Here is a 15,067-nt window from a genome sequence, read left to right as displayed (position 1 = left end):
AGCAGCATCTGGCTGTGCTTACCATTTAATCTTTATGGAAACAGTGAGGTTATACTTAATTCTTTACATACTGCTTCTGCATTTTAGCTTAGTTTTAGTAAAATAATGACATGATGTAAAATGTCATGCATTGCTTTTCAACAAAGGTTGTAAGACCATAAGGTTAATATTTTCTTATGATACATAAAACTTCAGAACTGAAGGGTGAACCTTTAGTTGTACACGACTGTAGGTGGATATATTGTGGTCTATAGCATGAGAAATTAGGGTGTTTAAGGTCCTGAATGTTGTTAACAACGTAAACAGTTCTAGGGGTCACTGTAGGGTAATAGTCTTGTTTATCGGTGTGGACCAAGCAGGTTGGCCATTGACTTCAGTAATGAGATTAAGACAGATGGGGAGGTGCGGGTGGAAAAGATAAAGCTTTGGAGTTTGAGGAGGGGGTTGAGTTTGCTAAGCTAAGAGGTTAATCTTGAAATACAGAGATTAATGATATTGAAGCTTTTCAATAGGTGGAGAAAAATGAAACAAGTCATAGATAAGTATTTCCTAATGCTGACCAAAGCTCCAATCCTACTCATTTTTAGATTAGTGCACTGTGGGCATCAATGCTTGACCAGGAAAAGCACAGGTGGAATAGAAATGATGACTGGACTACAATGAGCTGTTTCAGTGTGTCAGCTTGAGCGGAGGTCATATTAATAAGAAAATTGGTTTGGAAGTGGAAACGTGCTTTCACGTTTTTAACATTAAAAACAAACTAAGAGAAACTGCGGAAATCTTTCACGGATGACTTGTGTGAAATAAAAATGATAATAAAACTACATGTGGAAGAAAACACAAAACTCCAGTACTATTTTCAAGTTTGATGAATAAGACAAATAAAAGGTATTTACAAAATACAAATAAATACGTATTTTGTCAGTAAACTCATGAGGTGAAGGCCATTAGAACAGAACAGCTCAAGGAATCTATGAGATGTCAGGTGGCCCTACACTTGGTGTTAAGGTTGTGGAAAAGACACAGACCCTCCTACTATGTAATTTAGTTTCTCTTCTAAAGAGCATTCACTCTGTAGTGACAATAAAAATGTTTATAGAGTATTATATGAAAACATTTACTGCGAAGTGTGATCGACACAAACGGCTTTTCCTGTAAAAATGCAATACGATAATAGTTGCATAGTGTCATGCCAAGTTTAAATGAATTGTGTGTCAAATTAATCAACACCTTGTCAAACTAAAGGGTGAAAACTGCAGCGGACACAGTGTTATTGTGTTTGTGGTTTACCCTAGTTTTTGCGTGTGTGTGTGTACCTAGTTTAAACAAAGTCATATGAAAATAGTGCTTCTGTACTGCACCAAAAAGGAACCTTTAAATCCAATTCTGCTGTTTGAGCATGTCCATTGTGACTGCATGTTATTTTGATCTGTCCTTAGTTGAAAGTAGACCCAAAATTATGATAAGCCCAATTCTGCAAAGACTTTTTTTCATGGAAAAAAAAACAGGCTGCTCATTCAGACATGGCTGACACATTAATCTGACAATAGATAAATAGAGTGCATTTCCAAAAGGAGCTTTTATTTCCTTTTTGTCTTTGTTTTGTTGTCTCGATAACTTTACCTTTGATTCATTCTCTCAGTACCTGCTGCCCTTGTTTCTTTTCATCCTTCACATTAAAGTACTCTTATTGTGCCTATGCTCCCTATTCTAGGCGTCTTCTATCGCTCTCTGCCTGAAGCATGGTTGTATGTTCATCTGTAGGAGGAGGGGTGGAAGGTGTGTTGCATTTAATCATCCTGGGGCTGGAAGAGTGGTTGCTGGAAGTTTGTCTACTGAGACTAATTGGAACAAAATGCTCCCCTGTTGTCAGGAGAAAAAGAGACAGAGAGGGATAAAGACAGCATCATGTCTGCAACTACAGGTAATGAGAGGAGTTTGCCAGGAGATCTAATAAAAACAGAAAACCCTTGGTTCACATGAGTATCTCTTTATACATCTACTCTCAGTTTAGAAATGCTACTGTCTATATTTACCACTCAGATGTTTATACAGAACTTATATGTGCATCTGAGATGGTATATTGTACAATTAGATTTAGCAGCCTTACTTTCAAAGAAGAAGGATACATTAAGAAGACATAACTTTCTTTCACAGATTGACCCAATTTCCTCAAGACTTAGTAAAATGTTTGTGATATACTTTGGTCAAAATATCACTGAGTTACTGTACAACAACTTTTTATCGAGCATCTCTTTAACTCTTTGCTCATACAGTAATATTTGGGTTTAAAAGGGCCAGAGTCACTTGAATCCACTCCCATCTTCTTTTCTGTGGGGTGTACCTACAGAAATTCTGTGTGGACATGTGCAGAGGAACCTTACCTGAAGAACAATATTTTTAAAGGTATGCAATTATAGGACTGAAGGTAGCATAGCTAATGATATTTCTTATCCTCAATAATTTATATCTCCTTGTCAGTTTTATAGACATTCAGTATGTCGCTCTGTACTTTTAAAGCAGTAAAAGAAAAAAAAAAAAAAAAAAAACATTATGAGCATCTGTTTTGACACACGTAGTCTGGTGTGGGTGTGTTCTGGCTGTGAGAGCTCACTCTAATACACACAAAGCTGAAGGGGAAGCATTTTTGTTCTCAAACACTTGCATTTATCTGATATGGGGTTTTGAGCACAGACTTATTACTAGTTTACAGATTAATCCAGTGAAACAAAACATAGTAACCAGTTTTAAAATTGCTTATGAAATAATTGAGTTGTGAAAAACAGCAAAGGGCAAATGAATCCAGCTCCACAGTGGCAATTTTTTTTAAATTTCCATTTGATGAAGTGTAACAAGAGAGACATGGTCACTATGCAATGTTTACTACAGAGATTAGTGCTTTTCCTTATTCTTCCTGCCTCTTGCACATCATTGTCAAGGTCTGTTGCTGAAACATAATTAAGTTTAAAGACTGGCTAAAATGACACGATACATGTCAATTTAACTTTAACTCAATAAGAACTAAAACTTTAAATTGAAGAAAGTATTTGATGAAGCTGATACCCTTGATGTCAAACATCTTACCAAGTGCCTTATTTAACCAAGCTTTCTCCTGAATATATGTTGATGCTCATTGCAAAACAAAAGGACCAACACAAATACAAATGCATGGACAGAGAAAAAAGATATGCTCAGCTATTTCTCACTGAGTTATAATGTGAATACATTGCATGTACCCCACAAATTCAGACCAGCGTGATCTGGAAACGTATCCCAGCATGATCCAAAAATGTTCCAAAAGACACTCGGTATATCAAGACTGATCGTTTATACCCACACAAGTTTGTAAGGTATAAACTGTCCTCCTTTGCCTTTATCTGACAAGTACACTTCACTGGATGGGTTTAGCCACTATTCCCACAATGAGCTCATACCCTTAATTAAGGTAAATATAAATCTTCTAATAATTATGTCAAATAGCAGCAGTGTAAATGACAGTGGAAAAAATGGTACTTGCTCATTTTTTAATGTGAACTCTGAATACTGCATATTTACACATACAGATCATATATATACATATTTTTAAGCTCATAGTTGGAAGACATACCTATACATGATGTAAATATTTCTTTATGAACAAATTTCCATGTACCTTGGAGCAGAAAGAAAGCAAATGTTACTTAAAAATATACAACTGAAACTCAAAAAATTTTAATAATTTAATTTAATTCAGTAACTCAGCTTAAAAAGGTAACTAATAATGTAGACTCAATAGATGCAAAGCGAGATATTTAAATAATTTATTTGTTATTATTTTGATGATTATGGCTTGCAGCTTATAAAAAATAAAAATCTCAGAAAATTAGAATAGTGTGAAAAGGTTCAGGTGTTTTAGGCTCTAAGTGCCACACTCTGGTCAGCAAATTCATCCAAAACATCAGAAACGGACTCCTGAGCATTTAAATGCTCTCAGTCTATTTCAGTAGAATTCTCAGTCACGGGGAAGGTTGCTGACCTGACATCCTCCACAAGGAGGGAACACCATAAAAGGTAATTGCAAAAGAAGTTGGATACTGTCAAAGTACTGTATCAAAGCACAGCAATAAAAAGTTGAAGAAAAAGGTTCACAACCAGTAGGGATGACCGCAGCCTGAAGAGAGTTGTCAGGAAAATGCCATTCAAAAATGTGGGGGAGCTTCACAAGGAGTGAACTGAGGCTGGAGTTAGTGCTTCAAGAGCCACCACACAGAGGTGGAAACTATGGAACCAAATCTGTACCATAATTCAAATTAGAATAGATTAACAGAAATGTTTTTTTTTTTTTTTTCATTTTTAGAACATAGCTGCATTTTTTGACTCATAAATAAAATGAATAATAAATCATCCAAACTGCATTTTTATCTTTTTTAAGATTTCTCATTTTGTAATTTAACTTTAAGATTTAATTTCCAAAAAATGCCCCAGCAAATATCTACCAAAATTCAATCTGAAATTTCAAATTTGAAAATTAAAATGCATTCGCAGAAAGGCTTTTTCCTGCCAAGGCCATAGATGCGTTATTTAAATAATAAATAAAACTAATAATAGCCCATTCAAATTGAATTTTTATTTCCCCCTTCAAGACAACTCATTTTATGACACAACTAAAAAGAAAACAAAGATGAGATTGCTTTTTTTAATTTTCATGCCCTCACCCACACACACACACACAAAAAAAGAATTCATAATTCACTTTGACCTCTCCCAAGTGGTGCACGAAAGTGGCGTCAGTGGCTGCTCCCATTAGCCGGGGGGGAGACTCAGGTCTACACAAATGTCAACTGAGCACCTTAAGTCTTGCTTTCTAACATTTGCTCGTCAGCAACTTAGTAAACACATTGATTCAGAGATAAGAAGCAATGTAAACACATAAAGCTTGTTAAAAAGCAGTTAGCTAGCTTGTAACATCCAGGCCAATAATGCAGCAATGTTAGCTAACATTAGCCGGGGATAGCTATGCTTTTTGTAAAACTTATGATATAAAAAGGCACCCTATCTTTATAACTATGAAGTATGTCAATAGCTTACTGACTATGTTTACAGTGAATACATTAAAAATGCATTTACATGTGTTATGTTTGCAGGGATATGGGTGGCATAGCCAGATTCTGGAGGTGCTGATTCACTGTTGTGGTGCACATTGACCCAGAGTAAAAGGTTGAACCTTCCACTTAATCATCTGAACTTCACCACTCTCAGTGCCAGACCTTTTTATCCATCATCAGGTACTTATATCATAGAATGTATTGTATATGCCACACGTCTGTTTATATAACTTTGGAGGGAAAGTAATTAGAAATTATTTGTGTGTAATTCAATCTGACCTCCATTTTTAACACATCATTGAATAAACACATTTAGTAACAGAGCTGTTATATGGAACTACCGGGGTACTGACTGGGGTATCTCTTAAAAGGAGCCACTGGATGTATGATGTAATACTGGTGTTAATAATTGTGATCTGAAATGTTCTAAAATGTCCTTCTCTCAGCATATGCTTCAGCCCTCATGGAGTCTCTAAGAGTAGAATACTTCAGAGAGTGGTGCCTTATTTCTTCGGCCACAGGATGAAAGAAGAAATAATGAACAATGAACAATGTTCACAATTAAATGCCAAGGGGGGGAGGAAGGAACATTTGTAATGTTGTACTTGATCAAAAGTTCAGTTTTGCAATTACATACACATGTAATAATGCCTTATAATATCTGCTTGTCTGGTATATAAATAACAGATGCATGTAAAGAAACCAGTTTATTCTTTTTTAAAATGCACTTGATATAAACTAGAGCAAAACAACTGAAACTGGGCAAAATCACCAGGACATCAGCTGCTCCAATCTCTCATCCCTCCCTGCCTGTATCGAAACCCACTGTGTAATTCCTGTCATCCTTTATCCTTTTCCTATTCATTCAGACTCACCCACCTACTCTCACCGACCCACTGGCTGTCTCCACGGACTACTCACCTCGGCACATCACCTGAGCCACTCACCTGTCTTCACAGCTGCTCTTCTATCCCCAGTCGGCCTCTGTCTGCATATCTCTTTACTGAGGTTTGTCACCACAAACCAGCAAAATAGAAGCGAAAATGTGATGCTGCCTCCCCTGAGAGGTAATTTAATTTCTTCACACACCTACTCAGTTTATTGAGTGGCATTCCTCAAGCGGGACACTGGAAGAGATATAACCGCCTGCACAGTAAAACATACTGTACAAATACAAAAGATATCAAAATAACAAATCAAGCCTTGACTTGACTTCTGCGTCTTGCAGCTGTATTTTAGTGAAACGCTACTTGAACTTTAAAGAGACAAGGTCTATATATATATATTTGTAATGTAAGAAAAATGCTGAAGCAACATGAAATCCAAGTCCACCTGCATTAGTACACCTTGAATACTGACACGATGGCATGATGGTGAACTGTTTCACATCCTCTCACTGCTCATAATTGCTCTCCACTTGCCTTTAATTAAAAGACATAATCCCATTAACAAGCAGAAATAGGATTAATACCCCCTTAGACTCCAGCTGCTACTCTGTAATGAGTGTGAGCATGTATGTGTATGTGTGTGCGTGAATGTGTCTGGTCCCTTGACTCAGAGATATCACTAATGGGTGATGTGAGTGAGAAGAATTATGCAAGAAGGCAACACCAAAGGAGGGTCAGTCAAAAAGAAAGGGAGACTGAGGAAAGAAACGACTTAACACACAAATGAAAGGTCAAAATGCAGTCCTGTATTTGGGTGGCGTTTGATTGTATATTCCAGTGTCAAGTTCATTTACATGGTTTGTTACAGGAGGTGTTTTGGCTTCATATTAAAGTGAAGAAAGGATTGAAACAAAGAAAAGAGGGAGAATGATTCAATGACAAACAAACGTTACGAGAGGTCACGTCTTTTCCACAGGGACATCCTCCCTCATGGCTGAGCTGAGGTGAGAAACAATGGCCGTGAAAGGATGACATGCCAGGACAACGACACTATTGTAGAAATAACAAAGGCTGCTGCTGAGCCACAAGGATAAGAGGACACGGTAACAGGGGAGCGTTCAATGTTCCTGAGTCGATTATGTTGTTGTTACCTCACAGCAACGCCTCCCTACATCTGTCCTGTCCCCTAATGCATCTCTTGTAAGCCAACACCATCCTCATTTTAATGTCTACTCTGGAATCATCCAATTTTCTTCCCCGGTCTACAGGGACCTCATTGTTGTTGTTTTTTGGAAATTATCTGTGATTTGATCTTGCCCCGCCTTCTTTGTGCATCATTTGTGCATCTGAAATTTCCAACACTATAATAGCCAAAATGATTGAAAAAAATATGTGAAAAACATCATAATAAAATTAAATAATTCCATGATTTTTTAAATATCACCTTTCCACCCCAAACTGGTTAATTGTGCTCTTGCACATAATCATTAGATGTTTCATCAGTTTAAAAGATAAGCCAAGTTTTTTTTAATAGCCATGTAATCCAGTTATGAGATATGATAATGCCTTGACCTGGAGCTAAAGGTGTCACAAGGTGTGCCAAGACTAATAAAAAGCAAGTGACCTTGTGTATCATTTTCCATGGTCATCCACTGGTCAGTATTCCAGCAGCCAACTTTGTCAGTCAAGTGTGTGTGCACATGTGTGTGTTCTTGATGTGTCAGGGTTTGAACCAGTGAGTGGTGGAGTTCAGAGGGCTTGTCTGTGCTCTCTCTGTGGACCTCTCTCTGACAAGACAGTAATGTGACAGCGCAAAGAGCAGACACATCTCTGACAACCAAGGTTAAACTGATAAATGGGGGCAAAAGCTGATTTTTACTCAAAAATTGGATATACCTGTCACTGTCACCCTCCATTAGTCTGAAAAATGTAATGTAGTTTGATTAATTGCACTGTATTAAGGACTATGTCAGTCAGTGTGAACCCTTTATAATGTGTCACTGGTTTGCATGACGATTTGATAAGCCTTAAATTTCTAAACCAGTTGTTGGATTCAATTGTGTTAGATTTGTAAATATATTTCAAAATGTCAGCTATCACCAACAGCTGTTTAGAAATCTTGGTATGACACCCCGAGCTTTGGGACATCAGTGAGCAAGCTTAACTACTGGCATCATGGCGAGATCAAGCATTACTTACGTTCATCCCCATTGAGAAGATATATCAGTGTTTGCTGCACACCATCTCTAATACCACCATATACTCAGTCTGTCAGTACCAGTATATCTGAACTTGCTTCTAAAACACCATAATGCGACACCTTTGTGATATTATAAATAAAAAGGTCTGTATCTGATCATTTCTCGACTTCTCTCTATCACCATATTTAAAGAAATGGTTCACAATTTACATTTTAGAGTGGTTGTTTGAATCAGTCTTGACCATATCTGAGGGAATGCTTCTTTACTTGCATCATTTGAGTTACTCCCCCATGTGTAGCCAGAGTCCATAATGGCCATTCCTGAAAATGGAGAAGCAATTATAAAGGTAGTACTGATAGTAAAGTGTATGGTTGCAACAATGAATATAAGATTCTGGGCAAAGAAGGCAATGTCACCTCAGGAATTTCTGACCAAAAAATATAAAAAAAGAATACATAAAATTAAGCATAAAAAATAAAGAGTGCATGAAATATCATTTAAGTTTACTTTGACTCTGTTTATTTTTTTATTTATTTTTACACAGGTGTTGCCAGATGTCTTTGTACAGTTGATAACTACTCTATGATATCTAATTAGCTCCTAAGGTAAACCTAAAAAACAATTTTGTCTCTTTTAAGAAAACTATGAAAGCAACACTATGTAATTTTCTAACCTGGAAAATAATCTCTTAATAATTTTGGACTTGTTTTGATGGCACAGTGATATTAATTATGTACATTTGTGGAGCCGCTGTTGCTCACCAATTTCCTGAGCCTGAGAAACAGCACTGAGTTTTTTGGGTTTTTTTTTACACACCACATCACATGCAAGCAACTGGACATCAACACTAGCCATTTTGAATGCATGCTGTGGCTGACTCATCAGGAAAAGAGGACATTATCAGAGAAAGATGGGAAGACAAAGCGAGAAAGGACAAAGCAAGAGATAAGATAAGAGTTAACATCAGCCTGAATTTCACTGGCTGGAGAGAGCTCTGATTACAGGTAGGATACTAGATGATTTAACTTTTATTAGGGGCACCTCATGGAGAAAAATTTGTAGTTCACTGGTGCTTCGATAACCAATCAGCATTCAGTGAATTTTTTGTTTTGTTGTTGTTGTTGTCAGGGAAAATTCTATAAATCTGAAATTGTCAAATAAAAAAATAACCTGAGACTAGCTTCACCCTAAATTTTTACAAGTCAGGATACAAGTCTTGTGACCATGTTAGTGTAACATGCTAAAGCTAGTTGTATACTTATATGATGACAGGTGCACAAACAACCTGCTTTGTGGTGTGGACATACGCAATCAGTCAAAAGTTTGGACACACTTTCCCATTAGATTTAATTAGAAAGAGTGTGTCTTTTGACTGGTACTGTATAAAAGAAAGTGCAATTCCACATTCATTCTTTTGTCTTTAATGTGTTTTTTAATAAAGAAACTTCGTAAAATGGTCAAACTTGAGAAATCGGTGTTAAATGTAGCAAATGTCCCAGCTGAGAAAATGTCATTTAGTCTAAAATAAGTGAAAACATACTTAAGCAGCAAAATATGTCAGTCCACTGCAGCTGCCACTAAGAATATTTCTCCCATCTCTGTTATATTGCAGCAGGTTAATGCATTTCTTTTCTTATTCATTTTTAGATTGAAACACTGGGTCCAATAGCTGATTTTGGTTTTTAATGTAACCTAAGGTTTACATTGTTATGATGACAACTTGTGGCTTTTACTGGTAATGGTTTCTTGAGATGAGACCTGATATACCAGATATTTGTGTTAAGTATTTTTTTCAGAAAAGTGAAAGAACCACAAAAAAAAGTGCTGTTTCGGTTAATTGTGTGCACATGCACTCATTTAGCATTGCTTGCCTCCTCAGATAAAACCATCAGTATTAGTTTAAAGGCAAGCCATGATGTTTACTTTCTGTTGTAGTCATTCTTTATGCCTAAGCTTAAAGAATTATTTTCTGATGCCTTCAAGCATCCACTTAGCTTTTATTGCATTAAGGTAACCACAATAAAATGATAGAAAGCAGCAGTAAAAAAATGTCTGCCACAAGCCTGAAGTTTTAAATTAAGAGTATGTGATGTATTAGACAGAAAAGGAAATTATCTGGTTGACGCAGTGGTGTTCAAGTCCTGATCAAATCATCTCAATCATTATACTGACTCATTCCTCATCTCTATTAACTAATTCACTGACCTGTCCCTGCTACTGCTAGCTAGCTAACTGCAAATAAGACACCAGACATGTCACAACTGTGCAACAGCTATTCTGCTGCATTTGTATAAATAAATAAAATTAAATGCTGTATTAGGAAAAGCAACAGCTCTGGGTTCTTGTTTCAGCTCTCCTTACTATTTTTCTCCTTGCTTTGAACAAACAAATCCCTCACTTGCTCACTTTCAGCCCATCAGCAGCAGCTCACCCACAACTCTTACCGCTGGGAGAGTTGCTACCTCACCTGAGCTGAAAGTCTGCTGCTCCCATACGCTGAGCGACTCTGTAGAAGGCAATTGTTTGCTATATGTGTTACATATGTCTCACAGATACTATCAGTAGTGGTTTAATTTCAGTGGTTTTAGCTATGAATCAGTGGGAACTGGGAACAGGTGGAGCTTCTGGCCCCATATGGATTTCTGTTCACTGGGTGACTGACTCAGTTACTCAACTGACTCATAAACCTGTTTCTCTTTGGTGAGCGACTCATACAAACTCATGTTAGTAAAAAGAATTGAGTTTCCAATTACTTGTTGAAAACCGTGTGCAACTCTAAGAGCACGGAACTATATTTAGATTTTTCTGACTCAAAACGGGAACAAAATAAATCATATTTTTTCTTAAAATCTATTTTAAAAAAAGACACCAGAGTAGCTTGATAAATGCAGAATTATATGATTAAAATAAAAGATAAATATTGCAAAGGAAATGGTATGTTATTGTATAAGAAAAGGGCAGGCAGTCTCAAAAGAAAAATATTAAAGGTTTCTCTTGAGCCGATATGCAAATAAATTCACTTTTTTCAGAAAATCAATAAATTACATTTATTATTCTTCTAAAGAATCCGATATTTACACAGTGCACACTTAAATGCTGTGAATTTCAGCCTGAGAGGGTGATAAAAAAAACTCTGTAAGTATGTGCCAGTAGAGTTTTGGATTGCCCTTCTTTCATGCCACTTAAGCTCACGTCTCTGTTGTAAACGCCACAATAGAGTAAATATCAGCCAATGTCAATGTAAAGCTTAAAATATGAGATGGAAAAATATGCCTATGCAGTCTGAATAGAAATGCAGCCCAACTGTAAAGCCTTGACTCAGAGGTTGCATAACATCTCATACATAAAACATTAAGCTTTGCATATGCAATTCACACAGGCAGGTCGGCATATGGTGTAACCTCTTATTTCCTTTTCATGTTTTTTAGTCCAGCTAAGGAACCACACGTCCATCATGACACTGATTGAACGGACTGTACGGGCATCAGTGCCAGGCAATGCGCCTTTCTTGGAAAGCTACTTAATTGACACAGTTTTTCATTCCCCCCCCCTCACTCACTGTCTCAGTCTTACTCCTACTCATATTTTTCCCTCCACCTCATCTTCTCTACAGACCATAGAGGAGCCCACAGAGCGAGTTCAGCACATGTTCATCAAGCCAAGGAGAACTCATAGGAGAGAGGATTACGACTTTGTCAACTGCAGTTTGAAGGCGATAACAAGAGAGAGAAGACATGTTCACGTTTGTGTTTGCTTTCATTACAGCACATGTGAGCTGATTAGAAACATGAGAAAAAAGGAGAACATTATAGGCAGCCCCAGTTCTTCAGCAGTATTATTTATTTATTTATTCTACAAGTTACTTTGGTGTCTTTAGTTAAATATAATGATGGTCGACAAAAAGGCCATGCAAAACTTCTGACCATTCCAACTAAAGTCTGTGGTGAGAGGATGTTGGGGGGAAAAAAATCATGACAATCATTAAAAGAGAGAAAATCTTCAAAGTGAGGCTTTGCAAAAAGGAGTTAGTTTTAGAGATAATTATAAAACTTAGAGCTGAAAGTTGTCCCATTTATATCTATACGCCAAAGATCCAGCATCTTTCTCCTCCGCCTCCCTGTCCTCAAGTTCACCTCACTGGCTTGTTTTTCCAAAGCTGTCCTCCTTGTTACCTAGCTAATCCCAGCCACTGTCAAGATTTCAATGCTGCTTTCAGCGTGTGCCATATTTTCAGCATTCAGCATCATTTCCTTGAGCCCGACAGACAAGGAGAGAGATAGAGGGGGACTGGAAAGGAGATAAAGAGACACACTTCTTGGATTGCACACACACATATATGCACATAAATATGCATATACACATGCAGGAACACATTGTGTGAGTCTCTGTTTAATTAGCCTGGTGGTTTATCAGGGTGATCAGGAGTTCAAGACAGTAAAGTTTCCTGTAGATAAAACAGTGTTTGGGGGAGTCGAGCCTAATGAATGCTGAGCAACATATAGGAGGAGGAAGAAGAGGAGAAAGAGGAACGAAAGGAGATGAGCCAAAGATGACAGGAGGGTGCTTCAGTTTAATTGCTCACCTGATACTTTCACTTCCTCTCTATCATCCTCTTTTTATCTATTACAACAGATGAGAAAATTGCCTCTAACACATGCATCAGACACTTTCTTTTATTTATTAGGAAAGAAGCCGAGGGTTTATGATGACAGTTTAACTGTGGTTGTAAGTGATGGTGCCTTCCTCCACTATTTGGACATTTAAGACCTTTGTGTACTGATAGATCGCCCAGGAAGAGTTAATGGAGCCAGTTTGTTTTAGTGAAATTAATATAGTTTCCTTGAGCTTACAATAACATTTTCACAATTAAAATAAATTTTGTTTACTTTTTTGAGTCATTTTGGAGTCCAGCAGTATTTTCCCAAAGCTTCACACTCCGATGTCTTACTGCTTATAACTTTTATGTTTGTGGTGTCATGAGCCCATGGTAAATGGACTGCATTTATATAGCACTTTTTCAGTCTTGCTGACCACTCAGTGCCCTTTTAGACTACAAGCCACATTCATTCTCAAACACATGTACACACACAGCACCCTTTAGTTATAGAGTCTTTCAGGCAATAGAGCTTTTTCCTCTATCGTACACAAACCCATGAATGCATCAGAGGCAACGGGAGGTTCACTGTTCTGGTTAAGGAAATGTCAACATGAGGAAGCTTGGGGTAAAACTACCAATCTTCTAACTGGCAGACGAAAGGTTGATTGAAAGCTGTAGCTCTTAATCATCCACTCAGGAATGTTGACACCTGACAAGTAAATGTTGCCAAGTAACATTATAAAGAAGACTGTCCTCAGTGGGGTATTTGTTCAAATTGATGAAAAAGACCTATAATTGTCTTAGAAAAGAATATGACTTGGTGGTTTAGTGAATCATAAAGGTAGTAGTCTTGTAGGCAATAGTTACAATGTAAATAGGATGTACTTTGTTTCTAATCAGATTTTAGGTTTTATAAATGGAAATGACATCTTTGAGAAATTTCAGTCTGGTTTTAAAGCACTACACAGCACTGAAACAGCTCTCCTCAAAGTCTCTAATGACCTTCTTTTAGCCTCTGATAGAGGAGAGAGCATCATTTTAATTCTTTTAGATTTGAGTGCTGCATTTGATACCGTTGATCATGCTATTTTAATCGATCGTCTTAAAACCTGGGTTGGCATCACAGACACTGCACCTGATTGGTTTTACTCTTATCTTTTGGATAGAACCTTTGCGGTCACCATAGGTAATTTTACATCCTCCTCTGCCCCCATTGCCTGTGGTGTACCGCAAGGTTCTATTCTAGGTCCGCACCATCAGTAAAATCAAGCCTGTCCTCTCCCGGCCCGATTTAGAAAAAGTTATCAATGCACTCATTTTCTCCAGACTCGACTACTACAACTCCCTCCTCTCCAGTCTTTACAATAAATCCCTCTCTCTCCTCCAACTTGTTCAAAACGCAGCAGCTAGGCTTCTCACTGGTTTTAGCAGAAGACAACATATTACCCTGTTTTAGCCTCGCTGCACTGGCTCCCTGTATGTTTTAGAATTGATTTTAAAGTTTTACTGATTACTTTTAAAGCTCGTTTAGGTCTGGCACCCGGCTACATTACAGATTTACTGACGCCCTATGAGCCTCCCCGCAGCCTTAGATCCTCAGGCAGGTCCCTTTTAGCTGTGCCAGGGTCGAAACTCAAGACCAGAGGTGACCGAGCTTTTTCAATCCGAGCCCCTCGACTCTAGAACGACCTGCCGGAGGAGATAAGGCTGGCACCATCAGTATCATCTTTTAAGTCACTTCTTAAAATACAGTTTTATCGACTGTCTTTTTTATAACATTTTTATTTACTTTATTTATTTTCAAAATGTACTCGTGCATGTATCTCTTCATTGTTGATTTCATTACCTTACTTTGCTGCGTGCTGTTTAGTACTTTGTAAACCTGGTTTTTTAAAAGGGCTATACAAGTAAAGATTTATTTATTATTTATTTATTACTTTACTCCTAACCAAGGGTTAAATTGGCCCAGGGCTGTCCGAGGCTAAGCTCTGGCACATAAGCCAGTGATGCATTATCGTACCTTAAACGAGAAAGCTTTATCAGGATTTTTGGTTCTGAAAAATGTAAACAATATTTTTTTACAATTAAAACAAAGACATTTGGGGTTAATGTTCTTTCTTGTTCTGTCCCCCCCCCCCCCATTTTTGAAGCCAAACAAAGAAAATTAAAAATCAGCACTCTGCTTCAACCAGCTTAAAATTCACCAACCGGAAATCCAGGAGCAGTCACTGTCTCAGGCCTGAATTTTAGCAGTTAAGACAGTGGTAAAGTCAGCCTTTTATCACTTAAAGAACATAT

General features: G+C 37.4%; 1 long non-coding RNA gene across 1 annotated transcript; it reads left to right on the top strand.

The window, feature by feature from the left end:
• The first annotated feature begins 1,078 nt into the window (after window positions 1-1,078).
• LOC121650686 lies at window positions 1,079-14,704 on the top strand. Its single transcript, XR_006012315.1, has 3 exons — window positions 1,079-1,091; window positions 5,191-5,196; window positions 14,271-14,704. It is a non-coding gene; the product is annotated as an uncharacterized LOC121650686 (long non-coding RNA).
• The last annotated feature ends 363 nt before the right edge of the window (window positions 14,705-15,067 follow it).

Source organism: Melanotaenia boesemani, chromosome 12 (genome assembly GCF_017639745.1).
Source record: "Melanotaenia boesemani isolate fMelBoe1 chromosome 12, fMelBoe1.pri, whole genome shotgun sequence".
NCBI lineage: Eukaryota > Metazoa > Chordata > Actinopteri > Atheriniformes > Melanotaeniidae > Melanotaenia > Melanotaenia boesemani.
This window is presented reverse-complemented; position numbering and strand designations above follow the sequence as displayed.